The sequence below is a fragment of the Panthera tigris genome, chromosome B2 (genome assembly GCF_018350195.1).
Source record: "Panthera tigris isolate Pti1 chromosome B2, P.tigris_Pti1_mat1.1, whole genome shotgun sequence".
Taxonomy (NCBI): Eukaryota; Metazoa; Chordata; class Mammalia; order Carnivora; family Felidae; genus Panthera; species Panthera tigris.
The window spans coordinates 12,648,671-12,666,113 of record NC_056664.1 but is presented as its reverse complement, the minus strand read 5'-3'; the positions used below and the strand labels follow the sequence as shown (position 1 = coordinate 12,666,113).

The 17,443-nt window shown below is 48.7% G+C and overlaps 1 protein-coding gene across 6 annotated transcripts in view; it reads right to left on the bottom strand.

Moving 5' to 3' along the window:
* ATXN1 (ataxin 1) overlaps positions 1-17,443 on the bottom strand; it is a 411,201-nt gene that overhangs the window by 102,097 nt on the left and 291,661 nt on the right. Inside the window, exons 7-8 of one of the 6 annotated variants that reach the window (XM_042985667.1) lie at positions 11,756-11,963; positions 9,354-9,434 (exon numbers count right to left, since the gene is read on the bottom strand). The exons of 4 other annotated variants lie outside the window; for them this stretch is intronic. The gene's annotated coding sequence lies outside the window, so the exon portion shown is untranslated. The remainder of the gene's footprint in view (positions 1-9,353; positions 9,435-11,755; positions 11,964-17,443) is intronic. One more of the 6 variants, XM_042985668.1, reaches the window with a different exon arrangement.

Below are 17,443 nucleotides of genomic sequence, written 5' to 3'. Positions count from 1 at the left end.
ACATCCATAAATGATGTTGTTACTCTGCCCCAAAGGGATAAAACTCAGACCCAAACAATCCGGTTAGTCGCACCCTGGAGCGGACTAATTTGTATTCACTGTGACAAGTCTTTCCTCTCAGACCTGAAGTAATTATTAGAAAGTGAGAAAACAGACATTACTTTTGGGAAGCTGGGACGTGGCTTTATATTCTAAGTTGCCACCAGATAGAATGACCCATAAAAATAACTTGGAAGGCTATTACCTTACAACCAGAGCATATAAAATCTGATAGTTACAGACTGTGCCCCTGTCATGTGTATTTTAATTAAAGGTTTAAACTGCTAAGAGACAAAAACTGAAAACATGGACATAATCCATCTAATTTTGCATAATTTCTCGTTAGTTGCATAGCTGATTGTCACCCTGTCTGACCCCAATGTCCATGTGATGTGTGCACATTTCCTGGCTGGGGGCGTAAAAACCCCTTCTGCTGGGTACGACGATTGCTATGATTTCCTCTCGACGCGCACGTGAAACCGGAAGGTTCCCAGCTGGAATTTACTGGAAGCACATTTAGGACAGGGGACCACTTGGTATTTATTTCCGAGGTTCATCCAATTCAAGCGGCCAGGGGAACGTGAGCTTTTTGTTGTTGTTGTTCCTGGCCTTCTTGCTCTAGGTTTGTATCTAATATGGTGTGGGAGGACATCAGTCCACACGCCCTTGAGAGGGCGAGATTATTCGCACTAAAACTAACACGGCACGTATCAACCGGCGGTGTCGTTTTAACATTAGCAAGGGCAGAGCAGGGAAAAAAAAAAAAAGAAACAAAATCACTTAGTGCACTAACAGTTACATTTGCCCGCCCCTCCTGGGATAAACCAGGACTAAAATAAGTAAATTAAATTTTTTTTTTAACATTTATTTATTTTTGAGAGACAGGGAGAGACAGAGCGTGAGCAGGGGAGGGGCAGAGAGAGAGGGAGACACAGAATCTGAAACAGGATCCAGGCTCCGAGCTGTCAGCACAGAGCCCGACGCGGGGCTCGAACCCACGAACCGCGAGATCATGACCTGAGCTGACGTCGGATGCCCAACTGACTGAGCCACCCAGGTGCCCCTAAAATAGGTAAATTTTAAATAATAGATAAATAAGACTCTGAGATTACGAGGTGAAAAGGGATGTGTAAGTGTTCAGACTTCTTGGGTTTGAGTCTTTCCGTTTCCTCTGAAAAAGGCGTTTTTCAAAACGTGGATTGAGGGGCGCCTGGGTGGCTCAGTCGGTTAAGTGTCTGACTTGGTGTCAGCTTATGTCATGATCTCGCGGTTTGTGAGTTCGAGCCCCACATTGGGCTCTGTGCTCATGGTGCAGAGCCTGCTTGGGATTCTTTCTCTCTCCCTCTCTCTCTGCCCCTTCCCCGCTCTCTCACTCTCTCTCTCTAAGAAAATAAACTTTAAAAAAAAGTATTTTGAACACAAAAAACCATAGAGTTAAACACCAGGCTGCCTCCTATATATACAGGTCATTGTATTATATGATGAGGTTATACACAATCCCAAGGGCGAGGGCAAGGTCAAACACACGTGCATGTGGGGGAGGAGTGAGTGTGCACACGTAGGCTCACATTCCTACAGACCAAGCGGGCAGTCATTGGGACAACCACCAGTACGACAAATTAAACTCGGCCACAGTCAAGTCCCACCGGAACCTTCCAAACCTTTGTCTGAAAACACCGGACGCTCCGAGACAGCTAATACATGGCTGTGTTTAGTGCTGTTCTTCCTCCTTGACTTGCACAGCTCCCCACTTCTTGGAGACACTTGACAAAGAAGCGTTCTGACCCTCTGGAACCTGGAGAGGAGCATCCGTGAGTCCTGTTCCTGTCTCTAGAGCGAACTCTCACTAATAAACCCAGGGGCGGCAACATTAAGAGGCCCCGCCGGTAGCTGAGCAAATAAAAAATGGACACCATCCAACTAGCTACACTTTTATCTTTCATGATAAAGACCCAGTTGTGACTCCTCCTCCTCCCCGGGGTGGGCAAATACGACACAAAAATGAACACATGGTAACAGCAGTTGCAGGGGAGAGATGTTTCTTTGATCTGTGTCACCTCTGTCCCCTCCGCTTTCCTGACTGGGACCAATGAGGTCTCATTTCAGTTCTTTCATATGTTTACAAGCCAGAGGGAAACCAGAGATGTTAAAGGTTCACTATGGGAAAAAAAAGAAAGTATTTCCAGTAAGGTGCTTTAAAGAAAAAGTATTGTCTTAGCAATTTTGAAGTTTACAATACAGTATTGATGACTATGTAATCAGTATGCTGTGCAACGGGTCTCTAGAACTTACTTATCTACAAGTGGTTGCAAGTTTGGAGCCTTCAACAACGTCTCCCCAGTCCTCCTCCTCCAGCTCCTGGTAACCACCATTCTGCTCTTCATAGACCCTACAAAGACCCTGTTCTTACCACACAGAGAAGAAATGATCATTATGGGAGGCGATAGAGGTGTTAGCTAATTATGGTGGGAATCAGACTGTCAAATGTAAATGTGTCAAATCAACACGTCCTATTGCAAAATGTAAATGTATCAAATGCACCTTGAACTTGCAGGAGGCTATGTGTACAATTGTATCTCAACGAAAAGAAGAGTATTGTCATCTGACCTGTGATCTGATTCAGGTAATGAATTTTGGAGAGGGAACTCTAAAATTCATTTTTTTTTAATTTTTAAAAAATGTTTATTTACTTTTGAGAGAGAGAGAGAGAGAGAGAGAGAGAGAGAGAGAGAAAAGGTGAGTAGGGGAGGGGCAGAGAGAGAGGGAGACACAGAATCTGAAGCGGGCTCCAGGCTCTGAGCTGTCAGCACAGAGCCCGACGCGGGGCTCGAACCCATGAACCGCGATATCATGACCTGAGCTGAAGTCAGATGCTTAACCGACTGAGCCACCCAGGCACCCTAAAATTCATTTTTAATGAAGGGACATTGAGTGATAGGGCTGGGGGATGGAGAGAATCCTTATAATCACACACCAATCTCTGAATAATATTTTCTTTGTTAATCGACAAGTCTGAAAACTGAAATGCCATCTCTGATGTATTACTGTTCGAGTATGATCTCAACAGTCCTGAGAGCAGGTGGTGAGCACCGCCTAGAACTCAGGTTTGCTGGCTTTCCGTTTCTTTTGTGACTGTTGCTCTGAGGTAATTGCTGCTATAAGACAAATCAGAGCTACGGGTTCAAAAGAAGGCAGGTGAGAAGCACATGAGTGTGTGTGTGTGTGTGTGTGTGTGTGTGCGCGCACGCGCAAGTGTGTAGGGGTGGGCTGCACCCACAATTGTTCGGCCATCTGCAACCATCCACACAGCCCATGTGGATAATCACAGTTGACTTTTCAGCCTCGTTGGGAGCCTGACTTTACTGACTGTACCTCTCTATTTGACCCCGGCGGCATGGGCCAAGTTCGCCTATGTAGTATTGATATGGTGTTGACTTATTTCCAGGCTTTGCCCATTGTTCCAGGCACAGGGACACAACAGATCATGCCACACAACCAACTGGCTATTCCGTGGAGAATCAACTGGAATTCTCCGTGTTGTCCTTACCTCCACATTAGAAGGTAGAGCTGCCCCAGTTAGAAGGGTGGTCAGGGGAATGTTCACAGAAGCCTCTGGAGGATCTCCCTGGGCATGGCTTTATGAAAGAGAGAATCAGCTAGGCTCTCTGAATGGATTAGGAGTCAAGGTGAAGAGGAAAAGAGAGACATGTTCTAGGGGTGATGGGAGAGTGGGTGCTCCATGACTCCCTTAAGGAGCCATCCAGGACCTTCAAGACGATTCAGAGCTGCTCCAGCCTGGCTGGAAGCAGCCCCACTGTTGGTCCTATGTCTCCTCTGAAGACCTTCCAGGACCATCTGATGGGGCCAGGTCTGGGTCGGCAGCTCCCTGTTATACTGTCTACCCAGGGCCTCCTATGAATGCGAATTTCCAGATGCGTCTGTGGACTCTAAGACTGTGCCCATTACGTACAAAAGTAATCAACTCAACACAGAACAATATCCTCGCTATTGCCTTTCTTCATCTAAAATGCTGCAAAGCACTAGATCTCCTAACTCTTTCATATTTTAAAGATGCTTGATGTCAGGGTTCCATGGGCCAGATCCAAACCAAATATCCTCAGGTGCCTTCTGTCTTAGGACCCCTCCGTACCCGCAAACTTCACCTTCAGGGAAAAAGGGAGCCCGCTTTGCCTCACTGTGCCAAGCTGCTCACCAAAAGTGACCCAACAGGGACCTGCTTTCCTCACTCAAGTGTACTTGTTCAAAATGCCTTTCTGGACAGTGGCATTTTAACAGTGTCTACCCCTTAACATACGGTCTAGAAATGTTCCAAACATATTATGGTAGACAAAGTCTAGCTATAGGTCCTGCTTACCCAGTGGCGAACCGCAGAAAAGTATAATTCATACTCCCTAGATGCTGTAGGTTCTCCATACTTTCTTAAGAATGCTGCCGCCTTTTCTTTCTCCTTCCAAAGAGCAGATTTCAGATGTTTTTATAAAATCTCTCCATTGCGAAACGGGTCCCTAAACCTCCAGCGTGGACATTTCTCTTGTAAATCCCAAGAGTTTATTATCAGATTTGCTTTTTGGTCCTCACAATATCCATCCTACTTGTGCTGCTCACTTTCCAAAATTTAGGAATGAGAAGTCATGTGGGAGAGGTGGCAGCACTGAGACATTGGTCCCCCCCCCCCCGACACACACACACACACACACACACACACACAATGTGCCCGTTACACGCTCCCTCGTTCAACTGCAAACATGGCGGCAATGTCACGGGTGGTGGCCCATGTCCCATAACCTGTTTGCCAGCGAGCAATGACCCTGTGCTCCGGAAAGAAGAGAGAGTGTTCACCATTTCGGCATGGTGACATTACAGTTAGATTTCCCAGCTAGCCTCAGATGCTCACAGACCGCTATTAACCACGGTCTGCCGCAAGCATATGGGGAAAGACAGGCTGGAGTAGATCACAAGGGAAGACTCAATGGCATATTTGCCCACAACACTGCTACAGTAGCATAGCTTAGAGAGAGTGAGAGGCAAGGCATTCATCCGCTATTTCATTCTGGAAGGAGGATCATTTTGGGGGAAATCTGCAAAACCTTGTGAGGACAGAAGGCAACATTGCTTTCAACTCATGAGTAATGAGCCGTTTGGTAGGAAGGAAGTTGATTCTGTCATTCATTCTGACAGGGCTTCTTCACAGAAAAGGAGGGGGGGCTGAGGGCGGGGGGCAGGGGGGGGGCTGGCTGGGGAGGCGGGGAGAGAGGACAGAAGGGTGAAGCCAGCCAGGCAAATGAGAATGAGAAATTGCAATTATGGACCTTATGGAGAAGCTGCTGGTAAGCCACTCTGGCCAAAGGAAAATGTTGATTGGACCAGTTTCGGAGGGAAACAGACAGCCCTTCTGGAAGCAGATGGATGACAACTCTCTGGGAGGAGGCTGTGTTGTTCATGTGCGAAATGGTCTTAGCCAAAGAGTAAAAGTGCCAAGCCATGTATGTAAGCAGGAGCCACCTGGCCTTCGTGTGGTGGAGGAGCGGGGTGTGTGTGTACGTGTGTGTGTGTGTGTGTGTGTTGGTGTGTGTGTGTAGGATGGCAAGACTTTGGCAACAAACCTCTAGCTGAAAACTCCAGACCATTAAACCAAGCAGGTCTTCATTTGTCTCTCTCTCCCTCTCTCCTTCTCTCTCTCTCTCTCTCTCTCTCTCTTTCTCCTTTTTTCTTTCTGGTTTCCCTCTCCCTCCAGTCAGCACTCTCCTCCTGCTTTAACCCTTCCCCACTTCTGCATGTATCTTGTCTTATGAAACCATAAAATTGAGAAAAAACCCAATAGTAAAAGATCCAGTTCGAGGCAGGATTCAGATTAAGTGAGTAGAAATAATCTGCCGGCAAAGGACAGAGTCGGAACAAGCCCCTCTATAGCCTCACCTGAAGCCCCCTCCCCGCTCCCCGCCCCGAGTCTATCCTCATGGACTGGGTTTCCTGGGTGGGTGGGTGGGGGGAGGCAGGAAGAACGGCAGGGGTTGGGGGAGGATTTTGGTGGAAGTGGATGGTCCAGGTCCAGAGGTGGCCTCTGATGGGGGCCATGTCGTCTCCGGGGCAGATAGGATGGACATCCCCCACCAGCGTTTCTCCACCTCGGTGCTACCGACATTTTGTACTGGCTAATCCTGCTGTGGGGGGACTGCCCTGTGCATGACGGATGTCGTGGGGGGTGAACTCAGAACCACTGAGATAAGCTTCATGGAGGGTTGGCTGGTTTCAAGGGGAAACTACTCTCTTGTTTCTTGCATGAAGGTTAAACACACACACGCACACGCATGCAAGCACTCAAAAACACACTCTCACACATCCAACATTATTACAAAGGCCCGAAGAAAAGGTCGCTCTCATTTCTGATTTTTTCTCATACTTTCTTCTGCCTGATTTGTTGTGAATGCATCTAAAGCTGGGGCCACAGCATCAAGGGCTCCATTTTTAAAGTGACCTTAACTGCCTCCGCTGTTTAGGGCCTTAAGCCCCAGAAGCCTGGATGGAAACATTCAGGCAGGATACAACTCGCGTTCTTTCATTCAGCTCCTGCAAAATAATGTTGCATACATATGCATGCCTTATAATCGGGCTCTGCTAACTGTCTGCACCCAAAAGAGAAAGCAGACGTATAAAGACGATTGAAAATGTATTCCACAGGGCTCTGAGGTTGTTTTGAAAGACTCTTGATTCCTCACAGATTTTCAGTGACTAGAGGGATGGGGGGCTGTAGGAGGCTTGCTGCACTCTGAATTATTTAGCTGACTCAAATGAACAGATTTCACATTGCTCAGTGTACCTGATACTGACATTGCTGTTTACGGATCGGGTCTTTTCTGCGTGTAGAGTGAGAGCACACGAGCATAAACAAGACACGGCCCGTCTTCTCCTGTATGCTGGGACTACCAGCAGCCAATGTCTCTTAAGTGCTCACGCACCGCTGTAACACCTTGGCTTTCATCCAAGCCTCGCAACAAGGTTGTGAGGTAGCTCCTCTTCAGCCAAGTTTGCAAGGGAGGAAACTAGACGGAGAAGGTAACTGTGTAGCCCGATTCCAGTGCTGGTAGATGGCAGAGGGCGGATTTGAACCCCGGGCAGGCTCACGCCAGCGCCTGTACGTCTAACTGGCATGCCGGGCTGCCCTTTTCTGCTCCGGCGGTCACACAGCCAACGACGCTCTCAGGCAGGCGGTGCTAAGCGTCATAAATAGCAAAGAAGTCTAAAAAAAAAAATTAAAATGGGATCTGGTAACCCAAAGGAGGGACCGGCTGGCTTTGTGGTTAGATGGGTTTGTGGAGCAGACAGGTGTTGAGTGGGGATGCTGAAGTCTGGAGGGGGGTGCTTCGTGGGCTGGGTCGGAATGAAGGGGAACACGGATGCGAATGGGTAGGGAACGTCGGAATTACAATGGGAGTTAGGCGTGGCTGGAACATGGGCTACCGACGGCGGGCGGAGGGAAGAAAGGCTGGGGAGGCTGACAGAGATCACCCTGGCTACCAGTCCCTGCACCTGCTTCCTCCTCGTCTTGTGCGGGGAGCTTGGGGGTTTCTGGTGAAGAGAGGGCACCTGCTGAGCGGTGGCTGTGGTATGCCTCGCTTCTTAAGAACCTTAGATTTCAACTCTGCCCCATTACCCCTTCTCCATAAAGAGACAACCCGTCTTGTAAACGCCTTTTCCTTCACTGACTGGACGGACCCCACGTCTCCCACTGGCACGGGCAGACACGCAAAGATAGCCGACGACACGGTGCTCGAGAGATGCCGAGAGCCCTTTCAGTGAACGAAACAACAGCGTCAGAACTTCTCTTAGGACAGGACCCGAGTTGCACAGTTTAGTCCCATTCGATCCGCGTAAGAACCGCAAGCACAACCGTTACCCTGTCGCCCTTGACAAGTGGAGACACCGAGGCAGAAACGGCTAAGGGCGCCCTTTGCCAAGGTCACACAGTGAGACAGTGTGCCGGCTGGGGCCCACACCTTGGTCTTCGATTCCCATTGGAAGCTAACTGTGGATGGATCAGGGGTGGAGGGGGCCATCTGCCCCCCACTGCATTTTCAAACGTGAGCCACCAAGTCCCCCGTGTTTCTCATTTCATTGTCCAGGTCATAGCAACTATTGAAATAAAGCTATACAGTTAGTTCAACATCAGTCAAAAAGGAGAGAGAGAAGGAAGGAAGGGAGGAAGGAAGGAAGGGAGGGAGGGAGGGAGGAAGGAAGGAAGGAAGAAGGAAGGGAGGGAGGAAGGAAGGGGGGAGGAAGGAAGGAAGGAAGGAAGGAAGGAAGGAAGGAAGGAAGGAAAAGGAGGGAGGGAGGAAGGAAGGAGGAGGAGGAAGGAAGGAAGGAAGGAAGGAAGGAAGGAAGGAGGGAGGGAGGAAGGAAGGAAGGAAGGAAGGAGGAGGAGGAGGGAGGGAGGAAGGAAGGAAGGAAGGAAGGAAGGAAGGAAGAAAGAGGGAGGGAGGGAGGGAGGAAGGAAGGAAGGAAGGAAGGAGGAGGGAGGGAGGGAGGGAGAAAGGAAGGAAGGAAGGAGGAGGGAGGGAGGGAGGGAGGGAGAAAGGAAGGAAGGAAGGAAGGAAGGAGGAGGGAGGGAGGGAGGGAGGAAGGAAGGAAGGAAAGAAGGAGGAGGGAGGGAGGAAGGAAGGAAGGAAGGAAGGAAGGAGGAGGGAGGGAGGGAGGGAGGGAGAAAGGAAGGAAGGAAGAGGGAGGGAGGGAGGGAGGAAGGAAGGAAGGAGGAGGGAGGGAGGGACGGAGGGAGGAAGGAAGGAAGGAAGGAGGAGGGAGGGAGAGAGGGAGGGAGGAAGGAAGGAAGGAAGGAAGGAAGGGGGAGGAAGGAAGGAAGGAAGGAAGGGGGAGGGAGGAAGGAAGGGGGAGGGAGGAAGGGAGGGAGGGAGGAAGGAAGGGGGGAGGGAGGAAGGAAGGGAGGGAGGGAGGAAGGAAGGGAGGGAGGGAGGAAGGAAGAGGAGGGAGGGAGGGAGGGAGGAAGGAAGGGGGGAGGGAGGAAGGAAGGAAGGGAGGGAGGGAGGAAGGAAGGGAGGGAGGAAGGAAGGAAGGAAGGAAAGGAGGGAGGAAGGAAGGAAGGGAGGAAGGGAGGATAGAACAAAACAGGAAAAGACCCTGAGTTATTGAGAGCCCAGCCCATGGTCTGCAAAGCTGACAGTTATTATGCGTAATTAACACAAAGCAAGGTTCTGTATACACACTATCTCCAGACATGTTTTTGAAACAAGGGTTTTGCCTTTTACCACCAATAATTTGTCTTGTTGTATGTTGTTACTTACACAGATGTTCCATAATTTTTTGCATATGGCTCAGCCAAAGAAAGCGTTTTCCCCTTCCATTTTTGGGAAAGATGAGATTGCCTGTGTGAGGGAGAGAAGAACGTCTAGTTTTTACATAATTTCTATGGTGATGAGGGGTTGGGGGTGGCTGGGGGGTGTGTGTGTGTGTGTGCGCATGCATGTGAGTGTTGTGGTGTGTGTGTGTGTGTGTGTGTGTGTGTGTGTGTGTGGTGACAGGTTCCTCCACCCAATCCTACAACTGCATCTTATCGGACTCTCTTCACGAAGCCATTCCTACAGGACTGGGGAGTCCTATGTACATGCAGGTTAGGGGCATTTGCTGGGATAACGCATTATCAAAAGCCTCTCTGAAAAGGGCCTGAATATTTACCGAAGAAAAAAGAGGCGGGAGAGATGGGAATACATGGGAGAATTTTTCTCTTTCTTGGCAGTCTTCACAACTGAACACATCAGAGCCTCCCGTGCTTCTGTGACGGCCCTCCGTGCAGTCCAGTATGCACATATACGGTATCAGAGGACAATGCTGCCCGGCGATTTCTCGGGAAGGAGGATGTGTCTATGCGGATGTGGTTTATTTCCAGGGGGTGGGAGTGGTGGGGGGTGCACATATCAGAGGGAGGGGTGAGATGAAATCCAAGGATACTGGGGTTTTTACAAGAGAGAAATCCAACTGGCTGGAGGGATGGGGGGGGGTGGCGAGGGCAGATTTAAAAAAATATATACATTTTCTCTTTTATTGCGATGCCACCAATTGAGAGAACATTCTGCTGGGGGGGATGTCTGCCAACGACTTCTAATTCAGTTTGTTCTACCCGTTTTATTTTTAAACCCAAGTGCAGATTTTATCCCTGGAATGTTATAGAATTGGTGTGGGCAGAAATGGGCAAATTTACTTCAGAGGTGTTTTATAACAACTTGGAAAAGACCCTCTAAAATTCTCCAAGTACATTTCAGGGGTGAATTTCATTTCCTTTCTCTTCTTCAGAAAGCTACTTCGATTTTTTTTTAAAAATTTGCACTTTACAAGGTAAAACATGGTGATAATTTTGAAAGCATTTCAAGATAATGGTACTATCTATTAGGTGTTTACTATAAGCGAGGTAGTTGGGAGTAGATTGCATACTCTCTCTCATTTAATCTCCCTACCACTTTATTATGCCCATTTATGGGTGAGAAACCAAGGTAGGGAGGGGTGCCAGAGCTGAGTTCAAATCCCAGTCCTGACAATATCAAAATCCTTCTTAGCCACTATGCAAGTATGCTTCCATATATCAATGTCTGGCACTTTGTGCTATTAACCAGGCTACTTATTATTCCAACAGGACGGTGGCAAAGGCAGATTTCCTTAGCTTCCTTTTCTGATGAGACCCTGATGCAGCCGAAGGAGGCGTGCAAAATCTATCCAGTCTCTGAGCAGGAGTTTTGGGGGTGAGTATGATGGTAACAAGAGAGTGGCAGAATTGGTGAGTGAGTGAGTGACGTGTGTGTGTGTGTGTGTGTGTGTGTGTGTGTGTGTGTGTGTGTACTTTGAAATGCCACAGCACCAGTACCAAAAATTGCTTGTCCTACCTTGGCAACATTAAAGAGCGGTAGAATGTCCCTCCCAACCCCCCGTCCTCCAAAAGTATTTACTTCAAAAATCGATTTCCTCTGTCACTATTTATCGCAGCATTTTGCTCAGTGGTTCTGAGAAACCGCATGGAAAATCACAATGTTACACTTGTTAAATTGACCCTGCAGGGCTCGACCGCTAGAACATGCATCATCCCAAGAGGTAAAAAGGCAAGTCTGCCAGGCTCATGCTGAGAATATCATCATGAAACCAACAAGGATATGCAAATCTGTCTGTTCTATAGCTCATTTGCATAGTTTTTCATTGGTTTTGTAGAACCTCTATACTAAATGTCAATTTCCTTTTCTTTCCTAAAGCTTATTAGCTGTGTGTGATGTTTACAGCTTGAAGACCAAACAGATTTAATAGGTAAAACATTTAAACGGTATAATTAAAAAGCATGTGAGAAGCTCTGATGTAGATCAAACGCATAGATATACTTGCGCTGTTAAAATATGCTTTCCAAGTTTGGAAGATGCAGAGGCTTTATACATGTCTGTGCACGCATAAGCTCCACCACAAAATTTGCTTAACCTATTTTTTTTCTGCAACGATCTAGAAAAAGCAGAGAGATGTGCTTACAAACTACTAAGGGCTTGAACCTAGTTGCTGAGTACACATTTTACTCACAACGAAATCTGAATGGAAGTCTGCCAACGTCTGGGCCGACGTTCAAACACTCTGAGTTTCTGTGTATTCCAATCTCTCAAAACTAATGTTTTAAAACTCTTTTGATATTTTCTGAGGCACTACAGAGCTAAATCCTCACCTCTCGGTTCAGAGTAACATGCAACAATCATATTCTGCTCTAAAGATGTGCGAAGGCCTTTCACCATGCAGCGTTTAACTTCCTCTATAGCGTCAATACAACGAACACGTGATGGGTTTTGACCCAAATTATTTTCCTTTGTGCATCAGATTTGGGAGCTGGGTGAAAAGAGGCAGGTCTGGAGAGATCTTGGAAACATCTATGAAGACTGAAAAAATAATTACCTAAACGGGAGGCAAAAAAATCTTATTTTCTTTTTTGCATTCCATGTGGGCAGGCTGAGCACATACCTACTACTGGTCATTAGTTCATAATGGCTCTGCCAGAAGGTAATTGGTGATCCACACCTTTGGAACACTTCTTCACTGGCAACGTTAATACAATTAGCGGATAAACCAAGTTCCGCGTGGACCGCGGGGGAAACGGCTGTACGATATCAAGTTAAACTTTATATCTGGCCTTTAAGGAAGAAAAGGAAAGCCAAGTGGTCTTAGGAGATCTTAGAGGCGGTAAATAACTGAGACCTGCCGCTACAAACAAAGAGAGATGTCTTTCCAGGTGAAACATCGTCTTGCCACACGGAGCCCAGGTGAGGCTGCCATAAAACACCGCTGTCATGTTTTAGTGCCTTTGGGGCCACGGGCACATTTGTGCTTGATGGAATTCAGCTGTGCAGCTCCTTCCTGTCAAACACAATCCATCCTGTTTTAAGTTCTTTCTTCAGTCTGACGTGATGGGCAGCGGGACGAAACAGGTTGGATTAAACAGCATGAAAGAGAACGAAAATAAGAACAGTTCTCAAACAAAAGCACAACTAGGGATGCTGCGGCCGCAGTCTGCGGACCTAGGTCTTGATGGCTCTCCGAGGAATTATTTCCAAAGCCCAGGCAAGCCACAGATGGGCCCTGTGCCCCTGTTTCCTCATCTGGGACACGAGGGTCACCACACATCCTCTAACCTCAGAGAATCTTTGAAAAGCGAGAAGTGCCGCGAACACGGACGCCAAACTATTATCTCGGGATTCAATATGCCCAAATCCGATGGAAACAAGTGAGACCCTAAATTAATTTGATACCTTATGCTATGAGCTGCATTTTCCAAAAGCCTTTGAAAACTGGCATTTATAATATTTTGTGGGTTCATCCTTTTCCGTGTTCAGACACGTGTGCACACATCAAAACAGACCCAGTTAAATCTCAATTATCCAGTGGGGGATTATCCAAGATTCTTACTGTTTCTCCCTTTTCCTGTTGCCCATTTTTTAGATTCTCTGGCAATTCCTCCATGATTAAGGAAAAGCATGCAAATCAATCAATCCCCTTCCTCATGCACTGTAATTTCAATTATCTGTGTTGCCTCAGCCTCTATTGGCACGGATAAGTGAGGACGTGCTATTTGTACTCACAGTTGGATGTAAACATTTGTCTGCATTGTCAGGAAATGAAGCAGTGGCATAAATTAACTTAATCTCTCCACCTTCTTTTTTTTTTTTTATATTTATTTTTGAGACAGAGAGACAGACAGACAGACAGAGTGTGAGTGGGGGAGGAGCAGAGAGCGAGGGAGACACAGAAACCAAAGCAGAAGGCTCCAGGCTCCGAGCTGTCAGCACAGAACCTGACGCGGGGCTCAAACCCACAAACTGTGAGATCGTGACCTGAGCCGACGTCTGGTGCTTAACCGACTGAGCCACCCGGGCGCCCCTTTCTTTGCCTTCTTAAAACTTTGCTTACTGACCGGATATTTTTCTAAGATTTCTTTTTTTAATCTTTTTTTAAAAAAGTTTATTTATTGAGAGAGAGAGAGAGAGAGGGAGCACAAGCAGGGGAGGGGCAGAGAGAAGGAGAGACAGAATCCCAAGCAGGCTCCATGCCGTGAGCGCATGGAGGGCCTCATGAGGGCCCGATGCGCGGCTCCAACTCATGCCCCGGGAGATCACAACCTGAGCCGAGACCAAGAGTCAGATGCTTAGCCCACTGAGCCACCCAGATACCCCAAAGATTTCTTTCCTAGTTTTATATCTACATACCTGCCTTTTAAAATGGAAAATAATGAACAAATTTTAACCTTCCTTTGATGACTCAGCACTAGAAATAACAATCTATTTGTTACGGGTCTATACTCTACAGCACAGTTTTCTATCTGCTTTTGAATATTCTTCTCACTTCCTCTCAGCCTTCTTTTTTCATCCAACAAATCAAATACGTGCGGACTGTCTCCTGTATGTCAAGCGCTAAGCTGTCAGGGGGTACAGGTTGAATGAAGAAAACCGGCAGGGTCCTACACTCGTAGAGCTTCCATTCTGGTCGGGCAGGAAAGATATGACATGATGGCACAAATAGATAAGCTTATATGTGAAAACAGCTCTCAGAGAAACGTGCGGGGTGATGGGGAGTCGCTCGACATGGTGGAAGGAGGTGGGCGAAGCGGGCTACCCTAGAGGGAGATGGAAGCGGGGGGGGTGGGGAGAAGTAGGTAGATCCAAATGATATTTAAGACACGGGACCAGTAGGACTTGGTGGCAGAGGCAGAGGAAAACAGAGAAGAACACTTCAAGGATGGCTTTTGGGCGTCTGTCCTGGGTAACCAGATGATGCCCGTGGCCGAGGTGGAGAACGGGACCAAGATGATATTTGGTGGGAGGGAGAGGGTTATAACTTTGGCCCTGAACATGTCCAGCAAAGGTGCCTTTGTGATATCTAAATGGAGCTCGCTGCCAGGCGGGCCGCCGGGTAGAGAGGCCCGAGGTTGTGGAGAAATCTGGCCTGAAGGTATAGATGCAGGAGTCTGCGTCCATCATGGAGCTGGGCGTTGGGATGAGATCGTCGGGGGTGAAAACGGAACCGGAGGAGAGAAGTGGCCCAAGGCCGAGGCCGCGAGGAACGCTGGCACATGGGTGTAGACAGCATGCAGAGGGGGAACGCTGAAAACGGCATTCGGAAGAACGGACCAGAAGGGGGAGAATGGACATCAGAAGAGAAATGGCGTGAAGGATGCCAAGGGAGGAAGGTGTTGTGGAAAGGAGGGAATGAGCAGCACTGGCCAGGCGGTTGAGAAATCAAGTCAGAAGAGACCGGTAAGAGCACACAACACATCCAAGGACGCGGAGATCACAGACGACCTCAGCAGGAGACGGGAGTGTGGACTGGAGTGGGAAAGGGCCAAGCCGGGGCCAGCGGAGCACGTATGGGTTGTCTTTTACCAGGGGCAGCAGAGGGTGAGGCTCTGCAGACGGGCACGGTCAGGCTCATGTCTGGCTGCTCCCATTGACCCATGAGATTGAAGGCAAATACTGAATTTCTCTAGAGCTCCATTTTCTCGTTTGTACAAGGAGAGAAATAACCTACCTATGGGGCTGTTGGGAGACTTAAGAAACACAAATCACTTCGCCCAGTGCCTGACGCGTAGTAGGTGTTCAATAAATGCTAGTCTTTTATTGCCGTCCACGCTCTCTTAACCAATTTATTTGTTGAGGATCTACGTGTCAGGCATTGCATTAAACGCTGGGACAGAATGATCAACAACGACAAAAACTAATTACCCACCCTCACGGAAATAAACACACAGTTTCACCATGAAATGCTTTCCGTTAAATGGTGGTACATGCTAAGGAGAAAAAGGAAAAGGAGCTAGGGCAGGGGTCTAGAACACAATTTTCAAAAGTCTGTCAAGAGACGCTTCATAGAAGGGCGCCTGGATGGCTTAGTCGGTTAAGCATCCAGCTTCAGCTCAGGCCATGATCTCATGGTTCATGCGTTCAAGCCCGTGTCGGGCTCTGTGCTGGCAGCTCGGAGCCTGGAGCCTGCTTCGGATTCTGTGTCTCCCTCTCTCTCTGCCCCTCCCCCACTTGTGCTCTGTATCTCTCTCTCTCTCTCTAAAATAAATAAACATAAAACAATTAAAAAAGTAAAAGAGGCTCCATGGAGACAGTGACACTTGAGCAAAAGCCTCGAGAAAATGAAGAAAGCAATGTGGTGTCTTAAGGAAGAGCATCTCAGGTTGAAGGAACTGAAGGCGCAAATGTCCTGGGGTAGGCCCCTGCCTGACATGGTAAGAAAGGAGCATCGAGGTGAGGGCTGGTGTGGCTGGGGCTGGGGCTTGCTAAGTTGGCGGGGGGGGGGGGGGTGGGGAGGGAGAGAGCAGGAAATGAAGTCAGGGGCCGGGACAGGGGTGGCTATGATGCGCTCTTTCGGCCATAATAAGGTCTCTGGGGGTGGGTTGTGCAGGAGACAGAGGAGTCAAGGGCAGCCTCAGAGCCTTTGGCCAGAGCAAATGGAAGGAGGGGGCTGCCATTTCCTGAGGTGGGAAGAGTGGGAGCGGCCGGTGAGGGAGAAGGGCAAGGGCGCATACAAATGGGGGTGCTTGCCGGGTGGGGGGGATATCCGAGTCTGACACCGAAAGGAGAGGGCAGGCTGGAGAAGCTGTCAGCTTTGACACGGTTTTAAGAGATCAACGGGAAAGCCGAAGAGGTCTGAGGACTGAGCTCTGGGGCTGCCGAATGTTGAGAATCCACCTGCTGCTACCCTCACTGTTCCGCTCGGTAACAGGTGCACGGGCTGCATGGAAGGTTCTGGCCACGGCCGAGGTGCATCGAACCGCACACGCAAACGTCACACACGTGAGGGCTGCACGGCACAGGTGCGTGGCAGACTTCCGTCTCCTTCTGGGGACGCTCGCGTTTGTCACATGCCCCGTGTACTAAGCTGTCGAGCAGACCGCCAGTCAGCTGGGCCACAGGAAGTAGAGGCCAGAGGTGGCTGGTGAGCAAAGGGACAATTCATAACCCCGTTCGCTACTCTTCCGCCAAACAGTTAACAGAACGGACGAGACTCCCGGAGAGTTTTGCTGTACTGTTTGCCAACGAGAAACACAGAAAATCGTAACTCCTTGTGTTTTCTTCCTGTCCTTACATGATTTCATTAGCGTATAAAGGATTGGTATTCCTCTTTGTTCCAGCGCACGTGCGGATGTGCTTTCTGTCCACTGCTTCCTAAGTGGCTGAGCTGGCTCCGGGCAGAGTAGGATTTGGCCATGACCGAGGAAGCTGAGTGGCAGACGGTTCAGAAGAGCTCCCTGCCTCTAGAAACGCATTGCCCACAGGGCCTTCTTGTCCAGGAGCGGATGCCACACTAACTGTGGCCCTGCTGACATCCGCATTCATGGCACGGCAGCGTGCTAGCTGGAGAGGCGGTGACCGTGGCCAAGGCCTCCTTAGAGGTCGTGCTTAGAGGGCCTGAAACGCCTGCCATCTGCAGAGCCAAGAAAGAGAACCACGGATGCTGTTGAAGAGCCTCTGGCTGAATTAAACAGCTCTTCTTTATCTGTCCTCCCTTCCTGTCCCTATTTAAAATATTACGAGTGCGACACATTACAGGGCTCTGATTCGGAACACAACACAGAAAATGCCAGCTCTTGGGTCAGGTTTCAGAGTTATAAAGAGGAAGGTAAAGAGGATGTTCAATCTCTCTGTCTTAGAAATAGTCGATTTTAGTTAAAAATGAGAAGCCCAGGGGCACCAGGGTGGCTCAGTCGGTTAAATGTCTGACTTCAGCTCAGGTCATGATCTCACGGTCCGTGAGTTCGAGCCCCGCATGGGGCTCTGTGCTGACAGCTCAGAGCCTGGAACCTGCTTCCGATTCTGTGTCTCCCTTACTCTGCCCCTCCCCCACTCACACTCTATCTTTCTGT